Source organism: Rhineura floridana, chromosome 3 (assembly GCF_030035675.1).
Source record: "Rhineura floridana isolate rRhiFlo1 chromosome 3, rRhiFlo1.hap2, whole genome shotgun sequence".
NCBI lineage: Eukaryota > Metazoa > Chordata > Lepidosauria > Squamata > Rhineuridae > Rhineura > Rhineura floridana.
The window spans coordinates 139,637,007-139,661,886 of record NC_084482.1 but is presented as its reverse complement, the minus strand read 5'-3'; the positions used below and the strand labels follow the sequence as shown (position 1 = coordinate 139,661,886).

The following is a 24,880-nucleotide window of genomic DNA, read 5'->3' as shown; positions in this document are numbered from 1 at the left end:
CCATGAAGCTCACTGAGTGACCTTAGGCCACTCACAGCCTCTCAGCCTAACTTACCTCACAGGGTTGTTGTGGGGATTAAATGAGGAGGAGGAGAACCACAGACATCACCTTGAGCTCCTTGGGGAAAAGGTGTGATATGAATGCAATAAATAAATAAATCCTACTGCCACCCTGACATCTAGAGCTCTTTTTTCTTTCGCTGATCCCTTCTCTCTTTTGGCTCTAGGCCTAGATGTAAAATGGAGATTTCAAATGCTTTTCCTTTTCCCAGAGCCTTAAAGTTGATGCCCTCAGCAGCATACTGATCGAGGCCGCAATTTCTGGCACTCAGGGACTTGGGATACAGTTACATTTGCTGGTGTCATGCAGCCTTTGCAAACCACTGTATTAAATTGACAATCTAAAAATAAAACAGTGAGAAAAGCATAAAGTCAAGGAAAGCCAGCTTTCAAAATTGAGGTCGTGGGCGCTCATAGGGAGGATAAAAGAGTGGGAAAAATTGCAAGACAGATTGTAAAAGACATGTAGCAGCTACAGAGAAAATGTGAATATCTTGGATGGCATTTAAATTGATGTTGTGGCTTTACTGCTTTTTTAGTTTGCACCAGCCATTTGATCAGCTTGAGTGTCTCTAGCTAATCTGCATGGGGATCTGAGAAAGGCAAATTCAGCTGTCAGTCTGGGGCCCTTTCTCCCAACCTCGTGCTTAGAGTCAACGTCAGCTGCACCTTGTTTTCTGATCTGCCAGTTCTGTGGAGCTAGTTCGTTAGACCTCAAAGCAAATAAGATGCCATTGTGAGAAGGCTTTTTTATTAGTTCTCTATCAGAGGCATGAGACTTTCCAGACTCCCACTGGTAAGTCTCAGTATGCATAGGTGGTGGAGAAGTTGCTTTTATAAATATTCCTAAATTTGTATAGTGTTGGATTTTCTCTTGTGAGTTGTGAAAAAGTAAAGGTAATATTTCCTAGAATCTGTCAATATTACATGCCAGGGGTTATTGCTGTTGATAATTAGTACTGTACTCATCAAGCTAGTCTGAAAATGACTAGGTAGCCATGCTTATGTAGCATATTTTGTAACTATTGTGCAATGTATTATGTTTTTATTCTCTTCTAGGGGAGAAAATGAAACAACTGGTGGGATACATACATTTCTAGTGTGAGGCTTATGCTATCATAACATTAGCGATTGGGGTGTGTTTTTTATTAGATCCATTTCTTTTTTCACTGACCTGCTCCCTTTATCAGGGAGTCCACTGCTTGCCTACTGCATCATATAACCTCGAGTTGCTTCTCTGAAGGAGGAATCATTTTTGCAAGCAGTAATCAGATTGGCTCTTGCATTTCATGCATCTGTAATAATTCAAGAATAACATTTAAACTTGTAGGAATGCACATGAAATTGAGAGGAAGAGGAAAAAGCTTCTCCTTTCTATGATTTTGTCTTCACCAATTGCCATTTAAACAATATGGATCGCCACCACCAGTGTCACTTGTGAACTTGAGATAACTTGATGCATATCAATCAAATTTTATCAACAAAACTGAATCTGAACTTGTGCTATTAGCTCTGGGATTTATGAAGTAGCAGGAAGGAGTTTGTCTGATCATGTGTGGAGTGCCTTTCTTTAACTAACATATGTTTAGGGTAGAAACACACTCAGTGCCTTGCCAATTCCAGTGTGTCTCTACCTCTCTCTTAAAAATGGAGGCACATGATGCTAGTCAAAGACCACCCCTTTCTACTATAAAACCTGGTGGGAGCAGCCTGAGTGCGTTTTTTTTTTAAATTCAGCTTGAAAGAGATTTCCCAACTGATCAGCAGATCATCCTGTTGCCCTTCCAGGTATGGCTAATGGAAACACTTTCATCTGGCAACTAGTGTGTTCACCACCTGGGTCTCTGTTGTCAACACTGACTGGCAGTGCCTCTGCAGAGTTTCAGGCAGGAGCCTTTCCCAGCTGTACCTGGAGACATCAGGGATTAAACCAGAGACCTTTTGCTTGCACAGCATGTGCTCTACTACTAAGTTACACCCCATTTTATTCCTCCATCATTAGGTTTTGTGTCATGGTGCATTGGTATCTATTTCGCCCTTGAATGCAGAGAGACTTGTATGGGATTGAAATATGTATGTTGAAAGAGTGGTAGAGTCAGAGCTTGGAAAAGTTACTTTTTTGAACTACGACTCCCATCAGCCCCATCCAGTGGCCATGCTGGCTGGGGCTGATGGGAGTTGTAGTTCAAAAAAAGTAACTTTTCCAAGCTCTGGGTAGAGTTAGGTTAATTTCGTATCTTGATTGCATTGACAACAGCGCAATATAAGCAGGTCTATGCTAGTATGAAATTCCCTGGTACCTCTCACGCTATAGACAATCGAGTCCACGGTTTATACTGTGGCCAGGCTCAGGTAGAGTCTCTTCTAGACACACGGAAGGGTAGTTCACAAGTTACTTTCTGTGCTAGAAGTGGATGTTGCCTCAGATCCAGTGTTGTTGTTGTTCTAACTTGCCTGTGGATGTTTATAACTGTCAAACACGGTGGGTTCACAGCGGCTAGCACTTTATTAACAGATACCAGATGCCGGCCAGACCATAAATCTGGTAGACAGGAGGAACCAGGGTCCAGCCAAGGTGTGTACCATTTGGGAAGCGCCTAAGGAGGATGCAAGGGAGTTGAGTCCTTAAGGTAGTCCAAAGGTCCAGAAACCAAGAGATCCAATCAGGTAGGTCAGGGCCAAGGCACGGGTCAACAAGGAAGCCAGAGCAATGTCTGCAGCAAGGCTTGACATTGAGTCTAGCAAGAAGTCTCCCTTTCCTTCCAGTCTTTTATGCTCGGCATTTGAGCCCAGGTGCTTTCAATCAGCCTGTGTTCTTGTGAGCAACCCTGCTCCTTAATTGAGCTGATTACCTTCATTACTGCAACACTTGTTGGCATCTTCTCTCTGCTGGGGAAGGGGCAGCCTCCTGGTCGCTTCCCGACTCTGACAGGCAGGCTCCCTCGGGGGAAGGATCCTGAGCTGTCTCCTTGCTTGGTCCCTCTCCTGGGTCTGTGGTCTCCCATTCCTCTTCCTCCTCGAATGAGTCCTCTGAGGGGGGCATGACAATAACTTTCCAATCTGTTCTTAATCATGGAATTGTTGTGTAAACTGCTTAGACGTTTTTCTCAATTAAGCAGTACAGAAATCTTGTCATATAAAATAAATTAAAATTAATGTTAAGGGACCTAATAGATTGATTAATTGTATGTGCAAGATTATAATGCCTGGAATTTTCCTAATCCAAAACCTTTCACTTTGTTGTGGAAACTGATCTTGCACATTGTTGCTGGAAATAGTGTTTGAAATAGTGCAAAACACAGCCAGCCAGTATCCCTAGTCATGAGTATCACCCTAGTATTTACCTGGGGCATAATAAGTGTTAGCTGTGCCTCATTATAATAATACTTTGTATTACTGCCCATTAGTTACTGGGCCAAGTTCAAGATTTTGGTTTTGGTGTACAAAGTCCTATAAGCTTTGGGACCAGGATACCTGAAAGATTGCCTTACCCCTCACATACCCAGGTGATCACTGCACTCTGCAGGCAAGGGCGTCCTGCAGATACCATTTTATTGGAAGGTCTGTTCTGCACAACATAGGAAACAGACCTTTAGTTTAGTGGCACCTACCCTTTGGAATTCCCTCCCCTTAAATATTATACAGGCACCATCTCTGTTACCTTTTCGGCACCTACTGAAGACCTTCCTCTTTCAACAAGCCTTTTAAGTAGAGACCTTATCCCAGTCTGCGTCTGTACTGGAATTGCTTTTAATGATGTTTTTAAAGATGGGTTGTTTTAAAGATGTTTTTGAAAATATTTTGTTTTAATATATTTTAAAGTCTGTTTTTAATATATTTCAGAGTGTTTTTGGTGTTTTTGTTTGTTGCCCTGAGCTCCTACTGGGAGGAAGGGTGGGATATGAATTTAATAAATAGATTTATATAATACATTTCAACTGTTCAAAGGATTTTACACATCATCTCAGAAATCCTTGCAACAACCCTATAAAGTTGAAAATTTTTATCATCTCTATCTTGTTAGTAGGTGCAAAGGCTAGGAAACAGAAAGCATAGAGTAGGAATGAATTGACAGTTCCTCCAGTGGAAGGATGTAGAAAGTGGAGTTCCCCAAGGATCGGTATTGGGACCTGTGCTTTTTAACTTGTTCCGAAATGATCTAGAGGCAAGGATGAGTAGTGAGGTGGCCTAGGGTAGAGAGACACTCACTGTTCTGTCCACCTCTTTTTTCTGAAAATGACGGCACACAATGCTAATCAAACCTCGCCATTTTTTACTGTAAAATTAGTGGAATCAGCTTGAGTGCATTTTTAAAATTTCTTTTGAAGAGATTTTGCAACTGAATGACAGATCAACCCGTTGCCCCTCCAGGTGTGGCAAATGGAAACGCTTTGCTGTAGGCAACTGATGTGCTAACAACCCTAGTTTGCTGATGATACTAAATTGTTTAGGGTTGTTAGAGCAAAAAGGGATTGCAAAGAGCTCCAAAAGGACCTCTCCAAACTGTGTGAATGGCCAGTAAAATGACAAATGCAATTCAGTGTAAACAAATGTAAAGTTATGCATATTGGAACTAGGGTTGTGCTAGAATTGTGCCCAATTCAGATTTGGTGCTGAATTTTCCATTAATTCACTTTTAAAAAAATCTGCCTTTAAAATATCAGTATTAAGAATTATAATGTTATTGATATTTCCTTTCAAAATATTGATATTAATATCTATATTTTTGGAAGGGGAAAACATCTGTAAAAGCAGTGGCTAGTGGACAAAGAATGAACTTGAATTGTAACTCGGCTGTTAGGTCAATGGAATGCTTTTGAACTGGCACTGACCAATGCATCCCATCTCTAATTGGAGCAAATATTCTTAATTGCACATTCACTCTCATGGGGTCTAAACTGAAGGTGACTGATCAGGAGTGAGACTTTGGCGTCATAGTGTATTGTTCGATAAAGATGTCAACCCATTGTGTGAAAAAGGCAAATTCTATGCTAGGGATCATTAGGAAAGGTATTGAAAATAAAGCAGCTAATATTGGGCTCATCTACACAGTGGTTTACTGTGTGTTTGGTGCTATTCACATTTCCTGTAAATTTACATGGTTGGTTCACATGATGTTACTGGCAAATAGAAACAGTCATGCACTTTCCCCCCTGTAAATCCTATTAACTCAATCCACTGATGATAAGAAAAGGGGAGAAAAATACATGTTGGCTTTGCTTTCCTCCTCCATGTAGGTGCTTTGCTTCACTGTTTTTAGGTGGGTGTGTCAGTTGTTCCCGTCTCCGCACCCACTATCTCCTCCTCCCTTCTTTCATTTTGCTTCCTGTGGGCTGACAAGCAACTTCTGGCTGCTCTCCTCCATTCTGCTGGCCCTTTTTATGTTGCTGCAAATGGTGCCTTTATTTTCTTTCCCCCCTAACTTGTGTGCAAAAGGATAACACTGCTCAAACAAAGATTTGTATTTCATCTGTACCCTACCAACCATAGGCAGGGAAAATTTAGACATTCACACTTCTGGGTTTTTTTTAAAGGAACCTGCAGCAGCTGGTAGAACAGACTGAGCATGTTTGGTCACCTAGCAACCAGAGGGAGTGGAAATTAATAATTAGAGGGCGGGGCCACAAGGAAACAGTGAGACTAATTCTTCCCAGAGGAATGCCTACTTGTGTGAATGAGAAAACTGACTGACAGCTGCCATTGACCAGGAACTGTGAATGGTGCAAATGAATAACAAAGGTAAAAGCAGTGTATTTGCTACAAAGAAATGCTCGCATGTAGATGAGTCCATCATTATGCCATTATACAAATCTGTGGTGCAGCCACACTTGGAATACCATGTATAGTTCTGGTCACCTCACCTCAGAAAATATATTGTAGAGTTGTAAGAGGTTCAGAAAAGGGCAGCTAGAATGATCAAGGGGATGGAGCAACTCCCGTATGAGGAAAGGTTGAAGCATTTGGGCCTTTTAGTTTAGAGAAAAGGTGAGTAAAAGGTGACATGATCGAAGTGTATAAAATTATGCAGAGCATGGAAAAAATGGATAGAGAAAGGTTTTTCTCCCTCTCTCCTAACACTAGAACTCGTGGACATCTAAAGAAGCTGCATGTTGGAAAATTCAGGACAGATGAAAGAAGTACTTCTTAATGCAGTGCATAGTTAAACTATGGAATTTGCTCCCAACAAGAGGCAGTGATGGGCCTAAAAGAGGATTAGACAAATTCATGGAAGATAAGGCTATCAGTGGCTACTAGCCATGAAAGCTATTCTCTGTCTCCATTTTCAGATACCAGTTGCCAGAAACCGCAGGATAGGAGAGTGCTCTTGCACTCAGGTCCTGCTTGTAGGCTTCCCATAGGCATCCAGTTGGCTACTATGTGAATAGGATGCTGCATCAGATGGGCCACTGGCCTGATCCAGCAGGCTCTTCTTATATTCTGACACACTAGCTCCCTCTCCATTATAGCCTCACAGTAAAGTTGCTGGAACATAAAAAATATTCTGGAAAAGGAACATGCTGGTCCCTAATTCTTCATTGAAATAACTCTCCACAAATAATTGCTCAATGAGGGATTCTTTTGTATTATCAGTATGTATTGGCATGTCACACTGTGTACATTAAAAGGAACTGAGGACCCATATTTACTGCCATGGTTTTAGTATCCTTAACAAGCAGACATCTGGTAGGTAATCTTCTCCCCATCTCACCATTATATTTGCATATACCAGGAACAGCTTTATCTGCCAAATTTCTAGTTGTTGTGGAGTTGGTAAAAGCACTTGAACCACAGCAGAAAAATGTTCAGGATCCTACCTACCATGGGAAGCTTGGCCTTCACATTGAATTGGAATTCTAGACACTAACACAGAACAAGATTTGCAGTCCAAAACATCTAGAGGGCACCAGCTTGGCAAAGCCTTCTCTAATTTATTGGTCAAAACTAGCACTTATAGTGCTCATGCAGTGAAAATGTGTGCAAATCTATTCCTCATTGATGCTGCAATGCCCTTGGAAGATTGGCTTACATCATCATGTTAGACATTGCCTAGTTAGCAGTCAGTACATCCCCTCCTAAACGTTGATTGGCCGATGTAGGAAGTGTTAGCATCAGCCAATTGGTGCCTTTTGTCACCTTATATAAGCAGCAGGTCTTGTGTTTCTTCTTAAAGGCATGTCTGCACTGTAATGCATGCAGTTGTATTGTAAGGTTACAATAAATGGCTTTACATTTGCACACTGAAGATTATTCCTGTAAATAAATATAAACAAGAACCAGAGCAAACACTATCAAAGAGGATGAATATTAGAGTTACCAGATCTCCGGCATCCCGCCAGAGACTCCGGCCCAGCCCTTGCTCTTGTGACCTCTGGCCAGACTCACCCGTATGTCCCTTAATCTCTGGCTTTTGCGGACTTTACGGGGGGAGCAAGCGGAAGTCTTCTGTGATTGGTGGACAGAAGAAATGTGCTTCAGCCTGTCTGAAGTGGAGCCGGGAGAGGTGCCAAAGCCAGAGAAGCAGGCAGGCAGGCAAGGGAGTTGGGCTGAGGAGCGTGGCTGTCTCCAGTGCGGCCGGGGAAGTTGGGCGGCAGTGGTGTCTGGGCTGGGCCGTGCAGGCACGAGGGTCCCAGGTTTGGCAGGGAGGCGAGCTCCGGGAGATCCGCTTCTAGGGTTGAGAAGGAGGCGGGATCCACCCAGATCAGGCCTGGAACCTGCTGGGAAAAGGAACTAGCTGCCGCTGTTGAGCTGCTCGCTGCCTTCTGCTGCCGGAGGTGCCGGCCAGGCGCTTCACGCCGGCCAAGGAGGGAGCGTTGCCGGCACTTCTGCCCTCTGTTGGCCTGGGTTCAAGGCGAGGTCAACACGCAGGCCCCCATCCGGCCGGGACCTGATCGCAGCTATCCCTCTGCCGGCTTTTCCCCAGTGGCCGCTGCCCCAAAGGGCCACCTTCTCCCTTCCTGCTGCGCAAGGGTGCTCCCGGGCAGGCTGCGCTCCCTCTGCACTTTGGCACATACACGCGCGCCCTGATCGGACCGTAGCCCGCCTCACCCTTCCTTGGGTTGGGCTGGTTTTGCCGGCCTCGCCTCCTTTTCTACCCTGCTGGCACCGTTTTTGCAGTGCAATTCTGTGTGTGCCAACTCGGAAAGCAAACCCCATTGAGGTTACTCCCAGGTAATCCTATATACTTGGGGCAGTGAGTAAAGTAAACCCAATCGAATTCCCTGCCGCTTACTTTGTTTTATTTATTTATTTATTAGATTTATATCCCGCCCTTCCTGCAGGCAGGAGCCCTTCCCAGTAGACACCCAGAGGGTTGTGCAGATCAATCTACAAGTTGTTGCTTTTCAGATAGTCTTGGGTTTTATTTGATAATTTGCATTTTTAAAAAACTGCTGAGGGTATGTTCTTCCACTCTGGTTATGATCCACCTTGGATATTTCCTAGAGAGGTGGGCCTTGCCACAAATAAAATAAACTTTGAGATTCGGACAAAGCTGCCTTTCATTGAGCCTAGTGGGACCTGTTTTTTATTTTTTGCCATATGCCAACATGTTCTCTCTGTTTCCCTCTCTGTGTTCCTTTGTTTCTCCTTCTCTCTCTTGCTGCTGTGCTCCTTCTCTGATTAATGCTTGTGATTATTTAATTAGTTAGGGATAAGGGAGTGCCATCGATGTACAACAGCAGCAAAAGAGGCAAGTTCCTGCCCCTAAGGAATTTAGTCCAAACCTTGACCATGGAGAAGACAAGAGTTAAGGCGAAGAAGAGGGGTGGTGAGTGATGTGTGCAGGATGGAACAACTGCAATTAGAGCTGGGCACCTTTGGTTACATTTGGGAGTATGTCCAAAGATTTGAGACTGGGGTGCAGGGGTGTAGTTGTCCGGGGTCTCAGGGGGCCTTAGATCCCTTACTTTTGGGGGAGCATGGTCCCAGCAGGGTCCCTATGTCTCCAGTATCCTACAAGCCAATCAGAATGAAAGGGGAGTGTGTTAGCCACTGAGAAGAGTCTTCTAACATGCTTCCTTGTCCTTTCCTGCCCATTGGAGGCACTCAGAGTGAAAGGAGGTGAGTCAACCACTGAGAAGACTCTTTTCAATAGCATCCATCTGTGCTCCCATCTTATCATCTCTGCAACACTAGGCTCCTTTCTTCCTACAATTGCCTTCTGGTAATTGGCCTAGCCTGAGGGCACATAAACCCTTCTTGCCAGAAGCAAGTAGGCTAGATTAAATGTTCCCTAAAGGTGTTGGACTACAACATGGGAGACCAGGGTTTGAATCCCCACACAGCCATGAAGTTTACTGGGTGACCTTGCGCCAGTCACTGCGTCAGCTTCAGAGGAAGGCAATGGTAAACCCCTTCTGAATACCACTTACCATGAAAATCCTATTCATAGGGTCATCATAAATCTGGATCGACTTGTAGGCAGTCCATTGCCATTTTGCATCCATGCTCTCTAAGCTTGTGAGAAGGAATGACCTTGTCACTTCAGCTGGACATGGGAACACCCTCTTTTAGGTAAGATTTCTATCTTAATTTCCAATCAGATAAATTTTTTTTAATGGTATGCTCCAAGCAACTGTGGTTGATACTTAATGTATCATGCCTAGTGACATCACTAGGGCCCGCCCCGTGATGTCACTAGGGCCCGCCCCTGTTTTCTCACTTTTTTGGATGGTTCCAACCTGGCAACCCTAATGAATATGTACCTTGCATCCAGTAGCGTTGTCCTCTGCCTATAACCAGTGTGGGGAATGGCATGACCTCATCAAAAGCATTGTTAATGGCACACAACAACCTTCTCCAGCCTAGGGCCCTCCAGATGGGCAGTGGTGGGAGTTAAAGTTGAAAGCATCAGCTCTGGAACTAATGAGTGTCTTAAGGTATATGGAAATGTCTTTCCTTCACAGCTTCCACACTTGAGAGTAAGAACCCTTATGGGAGAGTTGGAGGTTTTAACTCTGGCATTTCTTGCATTAGAAACAAAACACTGGATAGAATAGGGTTGCCAACTGACTAGAAAAAATAGCTGCCCTGCTCCTGAACCTTTAAGGCAAGTTTGATTTACCTAAACCACTGGGTCAGTTCAAATAATGATTTTATTGAACACTAAAAATATAGGTGTTACTTTGTTGTGGGGATTTCAGACATCTTTATATTGGCAATCACTGTCAACGTAAGAAGAGCCTTGATAGATCAGACCTGGGATAGGGAGTCTTTGGCCCTATAGACCTTGTTGGACTCCAAAGTCCATCAGTCCCAGCCAGCATGGCCATTGGTCAGGAGCAATGGGAATTGGAGACCAACAACATCTGGAGGGCCACATAGGCTTTTCATCTCTGCTGTAGGGCTTTCCTTGTTTGAAAGTCTGCCCATCTGAAAACTGTGCCTCATGTCAAAACTTGCCACTACAAAAATAAGACTTGCACTCAGTCTTTGTATTGGATATAGTACATTTTGACGAGGGATGCAATTTTCACATGGATGACTTCTCAAATGAGCTGCACGTTCTGTGTATCTGGGATGGGAAACCCCAACTCCTGTTGGCCCCAGCCATCATGGCCAACATTTGGGGATTATTGGAACTGTAGTCCAATAACATCTAAAAGGCTGCAGATTCCCCACCTTTAGTGTAGGACAGTTATATAGGATGTCAGGCGTGGGCCAGGTAGAGACACGGTTGGATCGGCTGCACAAGTTCCTTGTGAGGAACCCGATTGTGTAGCCAATCCTGCAGAAAGCAGGGCTGCAGTTGCTGCACATCACCTGATGAGCTGTGACTTCCAGCTTGCTGAATGGGTTGTACAACCGAGTTCCTCGTGGGGAGCTTGACTGCACCTCTGATGCTTGCAGAAAGCAGCTTTGCCAGCTCTGTGTGATGCTTGCAAAGTGCAAAGAGTAGAGCTGCCAAGGCCCCTTCTGCTGCAGTTTCCAAGTACCAGACAACCAGTTGGTGGGTTGGGAAGCACTGCACAAGGGACTTTGACAGGTGGGCAGGACAACCCACTTGTCAGTCATCTGATGTCATAATGATGTGAGGTGATTAACAGGTGGGTTGTCCCACTAACCTGTCAAAGTTGGCCCATGTAGGTGGGGACAGATAAAGGATCTGAAGATTTGCCACCCTTGGTGTTTGTTGTTGTTATGTGCCTCCAAGTTGACTACGACTTATGATGACCCTATCAATCAGTGATCTCCAAGAGCATCTGTCATGAACCACCCTGTTCAGATCTTGTAAGTTCAGGTCTGTGGCTTCCTTTATGGAATCAATCCATCTCTTGTTTGGCCTTCCTCTTTTTCTACTCCCTTCTGTTTTTCCCAGCATTATTATCTTTTCTAATGAATCATGTCTTCTCATTATGTGTCCAAAGTATGATAACCTCAGTTTCATCACTTTAGCTTCTAGTGACAGTTCTGGTTTAATTTGTTCTAACACCCAATTATTTGTCTTTTTTGCAATCCATGGTATCCGCAAAGCTCTTCTCCAACACCACATTTCAAATGAGTTGATTTTTCTCTTACCCCTGGTGTAAGAGTCAATTTAAGTTTAGACCTAGATTGGGCTCAGCCTATGAATGGAAACCAATTTACGTGAAATTGTTCAGTGTATATTATGTCTCATCTTAAGTTTATTGTTCCTTGAGCCCAGTAAGTCATTACTGAATACTGCATTAAAATCCATTAAGTACCTCTTAAACATCTGCAGCTACATTTTTTAATTGATGGGATCTTTTCTTCCAGACACTCCAGGACCTTAAGTGGTTAGAGAAATACTGATTTACAGTCTCAGCACTTTAGTGGACAGGCATACTTGTAGATCTGTATCCTTCTATGACCTGAAAAGCCTTGTTTAACCTAAATCTGAAGCCTAGTTACAGCCCTCTGGTAGTCACTTTAGGTGATGTCAACTCCCAATATAGTCAGCAGCGGTAGGTTAGAAATTCTTTGGGTATATCAGCTGCTTCATTTAGCTTTGGGCATGTGAGAGGAAAAATTACAGGTTAGTTAAGGAGTTCAAAAGGGAAAGAAATACAACATAATTGGATCAGGTCATTATGATCAGTCGCACTGAAACCAGCTGAACAGCATTCTGGGAAGTTCGGCTGTGTTCCAAATTCCAGGAGAAGAAATAGGAGGGGCAGTGAGAACTGTGCATGGCTTTGGTTTTGAAATGACAAACTTTTTTTTAGATTCAAATGAGACGACAGATGATTAATTGCTACTGCATCTGGGCAAGGCAAAATGTCACTTAGCCGTTTCTCGCTTGAGTCAGCACAATAAACTAAGCTGCATTTGAAAAGCACCTCTAAAGTTGAGAAATGGTATATTAGGAGATGGATCTAGATCACGTAGTGGCAAGGCATTTGCAGCCACTACAGGTTTTATGGCGTATGTATGTGGTTTTTCTGAGCTGTGGTGGTACGTGCAGATCTATCTCTCTGGCAATGCCTCTTCTTACACTGCAGATATTTATTTTGCATTTAATTGATACTGCAACGTGAAGAGAATCATATGGTTAAGGTTGCTATATTCCAGAATTTTCACATCTGGGCACTATATCCACCATTTTTAATTTTGCATACTTCCTGTCGCTTGCAATAAATTGCTTTTTTTTAACTGCCCAATAGTACAGCAAAATACAAACCAACATTAAAAAACAAACAATCCTAAAAGAGTGAGAGACAATTTCCCTAGCCTGACCAAATGTGTGGTCTGGCCTAAAGACAAAGAGAAGAGAAAAGTTTAACTGCTTAGATGTCAGTATCTTAGGCTGTTGCTAAAGGCACAGGAGCAGGGCCAAAAAGAAGTTAGCAATCCTGCTTGAAATGCTCCAGGCTACCATCCTATACCCACTGAACTTGGGTGCAAGCCTTATTGAGGTCAATAGGACTTACTTCCCAGCAAACATCCATAGGATTGTTCTGTAGATGAGTAAAAAATCTCCACCCATCCCTCACTGTGCAAATTAGGTGCAATAATTAGCATATATAATTTTAGGACTGGAATGGATCTTGTAACAGGTCATTCAAGTTCTAATCCTTGTTCTTAGGCAAGACTCTTTGCACTTTGCAAACTATTGCACAGGTATTGACCTTTGCCAGTAAGCCAATTAAATGCCCTCCACCCCCCACCCCCACCCCCGTCCAACCAAATACTCTAAAAGTCTCAGCATCTTCTCACAATCTAGGGTTGATCAGAAATAAGCATGACTGGCCTGATCCTCTGCCTTTAACAGCAGTACAATCTGCATCAGGTGAAGCTTTTCATAGCATGGAGATAAGTGTTACCATCTGCTAATGCCTGCAAATCACAGAACAATTACAGTTAGGCAACTGGCAACCCTACCACAAACCCAGTTTTTGCATCATCCCATCTCACCATGCTCCATATTGCTGCTGTCATATTCCCTCCAATTTTTAGTTGTTCATTGCTCTGTGGGTATAATGATGGTGCAATCATGCTTTAAAAATAATAAAGAGGTGAATGTGCATTCCAGCAGTAGAGAGGGGGGGCTTGTAGTAGCTTAAAACTACAGTTTTAAAAGTAATAGATTGCTGGATCTAGGAAAGGAAATGTCCTTGATGGTGATCATGAGGGTAAAGATGTCTGGATTCCTCACAACTGGGTAGCAGCTGTATGTTCTGTTATTAAATAAAACCATTGTTTGGACAGACCACGAGGGCTGAACTACTCATGTAAGTGTATCAGTTTCTAGAAGGGTAGCCGTGTTAGTCAGTGTTACAGCAAAACCAACAAAGAGTCTTGTAACATCTTAAAGACTTACAATTTTACATATATTTGCATATGACATATATGTTTAGGGTTGCCAGGTCAGAAGCATCCCAAACCCTGAGGTTTCAGGGGTGGATCCTAGTGATGTCATAGGGGTGTGCCCTGGTGATGTCATGGGGCAGACCCTAGTGATGTTCTTCAGCATGATACATTAAGCATCAATCACAGTTGCTTGGAGCATACCCCTTAAACAAACAAAAAAATCACTGACTGGAAATTAAAATAGAAATCTTAGCTAAATGAGGATGTTTCCAGGTCCAGCTGAAGTGATGGGATCATCCCTTCTTACCTGCTTAGAGATCCTGGGTAAGGAACATTTAATCTAGCCTACTTGCTTCTGGCAAGAAGGGGTTAAGTGCCCTCAGGCCAGGCCAGTCACCAAGAGGCCATTGTAGGAAGAAAGGAGCCTAGTGTTGTGGAGATGTTGGATGGGAGCACTCAGGAGTAAAGATTTATGCCCCTGAAGGCTGAAATTCTAAACACACTTACTAAGGGACTAAGCCCCAGAGAACTCAGCAGGATTTACTTCTGTGTAGATATTTTTAGGATTGTGCTGTTGGTAAGGCTTGACTAGGGATCCTCTGCAATGATATCCATATCAAAGCAGGATTGGCAACCCCCTGCCTGGAATGCCCTACTGGCCTTTTAACACGTCTGCTCCAAACTTCTTTACAGACTTGACACCTCACTGCAGAAAGAAATGAGTAAGAATTGAGAAGATTCTCTACTCTTTCCTGCCTACTCTGTGGCCTGCTGTAAACTCACTTTGACAGCCAACCCAATTCCAGTGAGTAATAATTGACAGACAGAACACACATGGTTTGGTCTACCTTCACAGGCAGTAGCTTGGGAACAACAGCCATTGAAGCCACACTTCCCAGTATGTGAATTCTCTTTTACCACTATTCGGCAAAAAAACAACCATCATGCAAATAACAAGGTGCATCATCAGTGGGTTTAAGGGGGTTGAGCTAACCAAATGGAATCACTGTTGTTGCTTCTATGGATGTAAGGGAGTGAGGTCAAAGGTAAATGAAATGCAAATAGAAAAAGAAAAACAAAAGACAGTGGTGATTTCCTAAATGCAATACCATACCAACCTCAACAAGATTCCTATGAGTAAGACAGAAAACTCGGCATCCCACAACCAGTCAGGATTCCTAACCAAAACTAAAAAAAATCCTGGCAGCCAATCAGTCAGGGTCACAGAAATCCTCATGCAGCACAACCTGACCCCGGGGCTGTATTTAGTGCAGAATGCTGCAGCACAATTGCTGACATAAGTGAGACCCTATCAGCACATAATATATTTGCTCTGAAATCTGCACTGGTTGCTGATTTGCTACCAGGCCAAGTTCAAGGTGTGCTTTCCATGTTACAGGTTGTTCTGCTCTTATAAGAAATCGATCCTTTAGTGTGACAGTACCTATGCTTTGGAACTCCCTGCCTATGGACATTAGGCAGACACCTTCATTGTACTCATTTTGGCACCTGCTAAAAACATTTTTGTTTATGCAAACCTACCCAGACATATGGAAGCTATTAGGTTTTTTCCTGTTTTTAACTCATTGTTGTTTTTATTATTTTGATTGTTTTTAAATACCTGTCTTTAACTGTTTTTGCCAATAATTTTATTGTTTTAATTCCTTCTGTAAACCGCTTTGAGGGTTTTTTACATAAAGCGGTATATAAATGTTGTAAATAAAATATATAAATAAATTGCTGAAACACTGTGGCCCTTGGGTCTCCTTCCTCTTCTATACTGAGTCAGGCCATTTGGTACCATCTAGCTCAGTACTGCTGACATGGATTAACATTGGCTCTCCAGGATTCCAGGCCATAGTCTCTTCCAAAGATTGAATTTTGGACCTTGCATGCAAAGCAGGTGCCCTACCCCTGAGCTACAGCCCTGTTTTAAAAAGTCACTTTTAAAATTGTTCTTTTCATTTCAGTAATGAATGCATTAGGGCAGATCCACATAATACATTTAACACACATGAATCCCACCACAGAATCCTGAGAACTGTAGTTTATTCAGGGTGGTGGGAACTATAACTGTAAGGGGGAAACTACGCTTCCCAGGATTATTTGGGGGAAGTCATGCACTTTATATGTGGGTTTTGATGTGCTTTAAATGTACTATGTGGATCTGCATCACTTAATACACTTTGCCTACATACAGATCACTTTAATTAAATTTTACAATGAAAATAAGATACAAAGTTTACTGGGTGACTATGGGCTATACACAATCTGTCAGTCTAATCTGCCCCTCGGGGTGAAAACAACAGAGGGGGACCAAGACCACCCCAAAGTGCAATCCTATGCATGTTTACTCTTAAGCAAGTCCCAATGTATTCAATGGGGCTTATTCAGACAGAGAAGCATGCACAGGACTGCAATTCAGTGATAAGGAACTTCACTCACCCAATCCAAAATTCAGAATCCTGCCATGTTAAACTGTTTTGCAACTGTTTATACTTGTTTTTATGGTTATTGGATTTTAAATGGCTTTATTTCTTGTTGTGAGCTGCCTTGGTTTCTAGTCCTACCTCACAGGTTTGTTGGAAAGACTCCATATATACACACACACTGGAGATGTAAAAATACATATACCCCATAAAATAGTTTATTGTCAAAACCAGTTGGCCATTGCAGAACTTTTTTTTTAAGTATTAGTTCACCTAAGTAAGCCCTGTCTAACTGCTTAAAAAAAAGGATCAGAGGTGGAGATAAAGATTTACAACACAATCCTTTTCTATGTTTACTCAAAAGTCCCATTGATTTTCAGCACAATCCTAACCGCATCTACTCAAAAGTAAGTCCTATGGAATTCAGTGGTGTTAGCTCCCAGGTATGTGGAATTAGCATTGCAGCTTTACGCCCAGAAAAGCTTCATATTGGGAAGGTTTTCAAAACAGGTTATGAATAAGACAAATAAACTAACAGTCCAGTAAAATTTAAACTTGTTCAACTCCTTAGTTAGAAAAGTATAACACTGCAGCATGTACACTTTTCAAAATTTCTGTTCAAAAATTATTTGAAAGATAAAATGTATAATATGCCATTTTTGCAAGTAATTAAAAAAAAAACCTGCATGTACACTTTTATGCCCACCAAGATCCTGCTGTGATCTTCTGTTGTAGTGCAATCCTATGCATGTTTAATCAGAAGCAAGTCCCAATCCTGTACAGATAAAGTACTCTTTATGCTGCTGAAAACTTACTGAATTCCTGATGTGAGACAAGCAGGAAAACAAAACTGTGAGTTTAGCTGTTTCCTGGGGTCAACAGATCTTGTCAATCACAACTCTGACTTCACTTATTGACTAAAAACCTGAAAGGGCAGGGATTAGAGCAGCCGGTAGTAACAGAAGTTGGGGGGGGGTTGGTTTATAACCACCGAGAAACTTTTTTTTAAATGAAAGCTAAGAGACTGGAGATTAAGGTGAGTCACCTGGAAACCCGGTGAGGACCCCCAAAAACAAGTCTCCAGGTAAAAAGCGGACACCTGGCAACCCTATAATCCATTGGGGCTTAGAAGGAAGAAGAAAGTAAGAGCAGTAAGCAGAGGGCTTTTCCGTATGACACATTAAACCATAGTTAAAAACAAACCATGGTTTAGTGTGAACATACAGTGTGGCGTGCCTCCCCCAAAAAAGCTCCTAGTGCTGCCACATTGCCAGGAAGCAAGCCAGTGCTTGGCCTGTTGTGACAACCAAACCTGGGCTTTTGGTTTGTTTCTTTCCAGACAAACTATGAATAGTAAGCTAAGAACAAATCTTGGTTTTCATGATTTGTCTGGAGAGAAATTAACCACAAGCCTAGGTTAGGATGTCATGACAAGCCAAACTCTGACATCTTCCTGGGAGTGTGCCAGCTGGCAGCAGGCTTAGAAGATGAGTAGAGTGAGAACTTTTCAGCAGGGTGCACTAGCATGCTGCATGTTCAGATTAAACCACACTTTGTTTTTATCTATGGTTTAATCTGCCATTCAGGCTGGATCAGAGTTTCATTAAGAAAGGGTGAGGATCAAACTAGGTGAGAAGGTAGGAGATCAGTCTTCTGCTTAAAAGCTGGGGATGAGGAGGGAGAGTATCTGGTATTTTGACCCTGTTCTTTTCATCATGCCATGTAACCAACCTAAATCCCTTTTCTTCCCATCCTGAAGAGGCTATTTGCCCTGTAGGGGGGAAAAAAACGTAGGTACCTGTATTGCTTCTCCCAATGGAGCAAGCAGCACCTTCAGGGGGGGAACTTCAGATCATTCGAGTGATGTGGCATAAAGGCCCTTGCACGGCAGCATCAATATCCTAACCCAGTTTTGAGTGTTTGGCTTTTAAGCTTAAAAAAAGATCTGCAAGAAATCCAATCACAGATTTCCTGTCCTGTCTAGTTTGACCCTGAATGAAGGGTTTAAACCGGCAGCAAAATGTTGCAAAAGAGATGTGATGACAATCGACAAAGAAAAGGGATTGCAGAAGAGGGAAGTTTTAAAAGAGCAAGAAAGAAGCCTGATGCATATGGAAAGTTGAATAGTTGCAACAACTGCCTAGAGAGTAGCTTGGTAGAATGTCTGAATGTGAGAGCCAGTGGAAGGAAGACGAAAAATGAGCTAACAGAGAAGTTAATATATGCAACTAGTGTTGGGTATATTCAAACTGTTCTCGACGTTATGGCCATAGTGGAGAGAGGAAAGGGGCCGTGGCAGTAGCGCTTGGTTCGACATGCCCTTCATCGGCCACGATAGCGAAACAGGACTTCAGACCAAGGAGGATAATAAGACGGTTGCCACTCCGGCCACGACAGGAGAGGAGGAGAAGAGGTCCAGTGACTGCGAGATGATCCAACGTTATCTTGGTCCAAGGAAGGCGTGGGCAATTTTTAATTTTTATTAGGGGTGGGGGGCCTGCCTGATCGGCAGATGGGGAGGGGGACATGTGTAGGCCGGAGGGGAGTACTGTGGGAGGAGGGGGGGCATGGCATTACAAGGCTAGGCAGCAGATCCTGGAGAGGCGTTAGTGGCAGGCCACGCCAGTTTAGGGGAACAGTTTAGGGATAGATGCATTATACCCATCCCTTGTTCCGGGCCTGCCCATAACCAGAAGATAACTGGGGGATGTAAGACTCCGTCCAATCTTCGACTGCTGCTGTGTAATGCCAGGTCTGTAGTTCAGAAAACATCGCTCATCCATGATCTTATCTTGGATGAGAATGCAGACCTGGTGTGTATTACGGAGACCTGGCTGGATGAGGCCTCAGCTCCTGTACTTGAGGCCATGTGCCCAGCAGGTTTCCGATATGCACAGCAGCCAAGGATTGGTAGGCGGGGAGGGGGGTGGCAGTCATCTATCGGGAGTCCTTGGTTTTCACCAGACCTCCTCTCCACGAGACCAAGTTTGTTGATTGTATGTACTGGAGGTTGGGACCAAAGGGCAGTTTAGGGATTCTGCTCGTGTACCGCCCACCCCGCTGCACGGCAGACTCCCTGGCCGAGGTGCTCGAGGTGGTCTCGGCTGTACGGCTGTTCTCCCCAAACTTATTGGTTCTGGGAGACTTTAACGTGCATGCCGAGACCACTCTCGCTGGAGCCCCTTGGGATTTCATTGAAACCATGACTTCATGGGAACTGCACCTAAGTAATACGGGTCCCACCCATGTAGCCAGTCATACTATTGACCTTGTGTTTGTCTCGGGAGAGGAGGGAAGTGTTCTGAAAATGGGAACTGTTTTTTCTAACCCCGTGTCATGGTCAGATCACTATCTGGTGAATATGGATCTCTCAATGCCACGTACCCTCTGCAGGGGACAAGGACCTATTAGGATGGTCCGCCCCAGACGCCTGATGGAGCCAAAGGGATTCCTGAATGCGCTGGGTGATTTGGAGCTGTCTGAAGGACACCCAGTCGAAACCCTGGTGATGGAGTGGAATAGGGAGATCACTAGGGCAATAGACCGGGTGGCCCCGAAATGTCCTCTCCCCCTGAATAGAACTCAGACTGCACCGTGGTATACACCTTGGTTACGCGGTCTGAGACAGGAGGTGAGACGACTAGAACGCCGGTGGCGGAAATCTTGCGCTGAGGACGATCGGACACTGGTGAAAGCGGCAATAGCGCCCTACCAGCGGGCAACAAAGGCAGCAAAAAGGCAGTTCTTTGCTGCCTCTATTGCGTCGGCAGAGTGTTGTCCCAGGAGGTTGTTCCAAGTGGTCCGAAGCCTGGTCGGTCCAGTTGCTCAGGAACCTATGGAGCATTCGAAAGCCTCCTGTGACACATTTGCTAAACACTTTGCTGATAAAATCGAGCACCTGAAGGGCATGATTCCGCACGCCGTGGTTACAGATAGTGGTCCAGAGGCGGCCAGTTGCATTCCGGCCAGCTGGGATCAGTTTCAGCCTCTTCTCTCTGATGAAGTGGACAAGGTGGTCTCTACTGTGAAGCCAACCACTTGTTTGCTTGACCCTTGCCCTTCACGGCTTGTTATGAGCTGCAAAGAAAGGCTGGGCAAAGGGATCAAGGCAGTGGTAAATGCATCCTAGGAAGAGGGTGCAATGCCATCAGCCCTCAAGGAGGCAGTGATAAAACCTATTTTGAAAAAGCCCTCCTTGGATCCCCAAGAGTTGAACAACTTCCGCCCAATCTCTAATCTACCATTCTTGGGCAAGGTGATTGAGCGAGTGGTGGCTAAACAGTTACAGACACACTTGGAGGAAGCAGATTATTTAGATCCTTTCCAATCGGGCTTCAGGACTGGACACGGAACTGAAACAGCCTTGGTCGCTCTGGAGGATGATATGAGGAGGGCGTTGGATAGGGGAGAACATACTTTCCTCGTCCTCCTGGATCTCTCAGTGGCTTTCGATACCGTTGACCACGGTATCCTTCTAAACCACCTGGAGGGATTAGGAATAGGAGGCACTGTTTTACAGTGGTTCCGTTCCTATCTCTCCGGCAGATATCAACGGGTAGCATTGGGAGATGAGGTTTCAGACCCTTGGCCTCTCAATTGTGGAGTGCCACAGGGTTCTATCCTCTCCCCCATGCTATTCAACATCTATATGAAGCCGCTGGGAGCCATCATCAGGAGTTTTGGGCTGCAGTGTCACCAATATGCAGATGACACTCAGCTCTATCTCTCATTTAAGTCCTCACCAGAGTTGGCTGTGAATACCTTGTCCAATTGCCTGGAGTCCGTAAGTGGATGGATGGGAGAGAACAGGCTGAAGCTAAATCCCGACAAGACCGAGGTGTTGCTAGTGGGGGATAAGAGAAGGTTAGGAAATTTTGACTTGGTGCTTAATGGGGTGAGATTACCCCTGAAGGACCAGGTCTGCAGCCTAGGGGTCATTCTTGACTCCCAGCTGTCCATGGAGGCTCAAGTTTCATCAGTGAGCCGGGCAGCTTGGTACCAATTACATCTGGTATGAAGGCTGCGTCCCTACCTTCCTGTACATCTGCTCCCACGAGTGATACATGCCCTGGTCTCCTCTCGCTTAGACTACTGTAATGCGCTCTACGTGGGGTTACCCTTGAAGACGGTCCGGAAATTGCAGCTGGTACAAAATGCAGCGGCACGCCTGATAAAGCGGAGCCGCCGGCGGGATCATATTACTCCAGTGTTGGTGGATCTACACTGGTTACCAGTTGTCTACCGGGCCCAATTCAAGGTGTTGGTATTAACCTTTAAAACCCTATACGGTTTTGGCCCAGTTTACCTGAAGGAACGCCTCCAGTATCACCAAGTATGCCGCCAAACAAGATCAGCCTCACAAGACCTTCTCTCGGTCTCGGCTTTTTCGATCGTGGCCCCCACCCTCTGGAACTTGCTTCCTTTTGACCTTCGACATGCCTCCTCCCTGATGGCCTTTCGCCGAGCCTTAAAGACCTGGCTATTCAGGCAGGCCTATGGGATTCTTGGGGCGGGCTAGGTTTTTATACGAAAGATGGTTTTAGATTAATTGATGTTTATGTTTGATTGTTGATTGTATATTGTGTTATATTGTATATTATATTGCTGTAAGTCACCCAGAGTGTCCGTTAAGTCGGACAGATGGGCGACTAACAAATAAAATTTTATTATTATTATTTATTAAACTGTAAAAAAAAAAAAAAAAGGAAGGGAGCTTGTATACAGTACTGAAGGTAGGGTTGCCATATTCCAGTCCCACAAATCCGGGCAAGCTAATTTGCATATTATGCAAATATTTGCATATTAATATTTGGATTGTCCAGTTTTGTTTTTGTGCCTAGGAATTACCACCAAAAACTGGGGAAAGATGTGAGAAATCTTTTTTTAAAAAAACTTAACATTTTCAGCCTTAAATGCCTAGACTCTAGTTTCCAACACTATGGAATGTTGATTGATTGATTAAGAGGATTTATATCCTGCCCTTCTGCTGTTAAAAACAGAGCTCAGGACAGCTTACAAATATAATAAAAACAATAAAAATACACAATCAATATAAAAACATAATAAAAACACAAAATAGCAACAAGCATAAAGTAAGTCAGGGCAGCAGTATGGTTAACCATTACATATACGATATATTTCAGAGATGTGGTCGGTGGAGAAAAACAAGAAGCCAAAATGTTAGGAAAAGGAGTCATTCACACTACATGCTCAGTTGTAAATACTGTTGCAGCAAGTTTTGCAAGTTTTACAAGTTCCTCCAGTATTCCACTGGTGCAGGCACTCAGACATTCAAAGTATCTGTATGTTTCTTAGGTTTTATAAAAGCAGAGCTTTGCTTAACTCAAAATTTCTTCTCCCTTTGATCAACCACATCTACACAGGTTCCACCTCCATACTCAAAATGAAACTGGACCTGAAAGTGTGCAACAACCCCACACATACCTTGCTACTTAGATTACCAATGCCAGGATGTCTGTCTTATCGACTACTCTCCTGTTCCCCCACCACCACTGGGCATCATGAAAGACCCAGTCCTGGGCTCAGAAAGAAAATAAATATCTGGTCCTCTTCAAAGTACTGATAAGCCTCTTGTTTTAATTAAAATAATAATTATAAGTTCTTGCTCTTATCACTAATGGGAGTTAATTGTCTTGCATATGCTGCTGTTGCTTCTATGGCTGTAACCGAGTGAGGTTAAAGATAAGTGAAATGCAAATAGGGGGAAAAAACACAGAAGGCAGTAACACTTTCCTAAATGTAATACCATACCAACCACAACAAGATTCCTATGAGTAAGGCAGAAAACTAAGCATCTCACAAGCAGTCAGGATTCCTAACCAAAAACCAAAAATAGGATAAATGAAGAAATATTTATATAAGCATGACTATCAAATATATTTATTATTTACACAAACTGTAAAGATATTTATAGTGCAATCCTAAGTTTATTTATTCAGAAGCAAGTCCCAGTGTATTCAGTGGAACTTACTCAAACAGGGACAGACATGCAACCTCAAGTGATAAGCAACTTCATTCACACAACCCAAAATTCTGAATCATGCCACTTTACGCTTTTGCAACTGTTTATACTTGTTTTTATGGTTATTGGATTTTAAATAGCTTTATTTTTTGTTGTGAGCTGCCTTGGTTTCCAACCCTACCTCACAGGGTTGTTGGAAAGACTACACACACACACACACTGCAGATGTATAAATACATACAGCCCATATAATAGTTTATTGTCAAACCAGTTGGTCATTGCAGAAAAATCAGTATTAGTTTTAAAAAAATCAGTATTACTTTCCTACAGAATAAAAACTGTAATACCTAAGTAAGCTCTGCCTACTTGCTTTAAACTAGGACTGGAGGGGGGGGACAGAAAGAGAACACAAACACAGTTCTTTTTTACATTCACTCCAAAGTCCCGTTGATTTTCAGCACATTCATAACCATGTCTACTCAAAAGTAAATCCTATTGAATTCAATGGGATTTATTCTGGACATATGGGATTAGCAATGCTTTTACCCCCACAAAAGCAAATATTGGGAAGGTTTTCAAAACACTGCCCAGGATCTGACTCCTACACACAAGAGGGGGAAAAAAAGAAATGTATATATTTACCCAATTTATGAGATTTTCAGATAAACAGGGGGGGAAACCACAATTTTCTGGCCTTGCAATGAGGTTTACTAGACACTGCCACAGGTCAACCAAACACTTCACTGATTGGCTGCAATCCTGAATGGGCGGGGTTAAAGCTACGAAGTGCTATACAGTAGTTTTAAAAAATTTTTAACGGGGGGGCTGATGTTTTTATGTATATCTTGAGAACCGGACCACCTAGAAACTTAATTTGTTTTTAAATTAAAGCTGAGAATCCGGGCCAGCTAAGGGGCTAAACGGGCGCCAGGTGGCATGCAAAGAATCCAGGTAAAACCTGGCTAACTGGGCAATATGGCAACCCTAACTGAAGGGGAACCCATGTGACAATGACAGATATGCATCTGACTCTGTCCCAGTCTCATGTAAAGCAGGGAGTAGCAGAGTGTGCTTTAAACCGCAAAAGGTGTGTCTGCATTGCTGAACCTCACCCCCACGCAAATACCCAGTCCCTTCCTCCTGTGCAGTCTGTTTTCCTTCTCCAAGATTTCCCCCAGATGGGATCTGGAGGTGAGCCAGGGTGGAAAAAAAGCAGGAAAGGATTAGCACCCTCCCCCAACTACCTGTGCAGTCCTTCTGCGTTTTAAACTGCACTCCTTCCTTGTTTCTGCTTTACATGTGAAAGGAGCAGAACCACATTTAAATATGTAGGTCTGCCACTGGCCTGTGGCTTCTAGTGCTCCTTTAGCAACGGCCCAGTTTCAAGTTGATCATTTTGGGATTACCATTGTGCTGCAAGGACAAGTTAAAAAAAGGGGGGGTTATCATGTTTATATTCCACCTTTCCTCCAAGGAGTTCAAGATCTTTTTCCCCATTTTTTCCTCACAATAACCCTGCCAGGTAGTTAGGCTGTAGAACAGTGACTGGCCAAACAGTGACTGGCCAAGAGACAATAACTGGCCCAAGATTATCTAGTGACGTTTATGGTTGAGTGGGGAATTATTTCCAGGTCCCAGT

The 24,880-nt window shown here is 43.5% G+C and overlaps 1 protein-coding gene across 2 annotated transcripts in view; it reads left to right on the top strand.

Annotated features, from left to right (window-relative positions):
• The first annotated feature begins 672 nt into the window (after positions 1-672).
• The window catches only part of RAF1 (Raf-1 proto-oncogene, serine/threonine kinase), a 112,500-nt gene continuing 88,292 nt past the window's right edge, over positions 673-24,880 (top strand). For both annotated transcript variants that reach the window (XM_061618109.1, XM_061618105.1), the window contains exon 1: positions 673-856. The gene's annotated coding sequence lies outside the window, so the exon portion shown is untranslated. The remainder of the gene's footprint in view (positions 857-24,880) is intronic.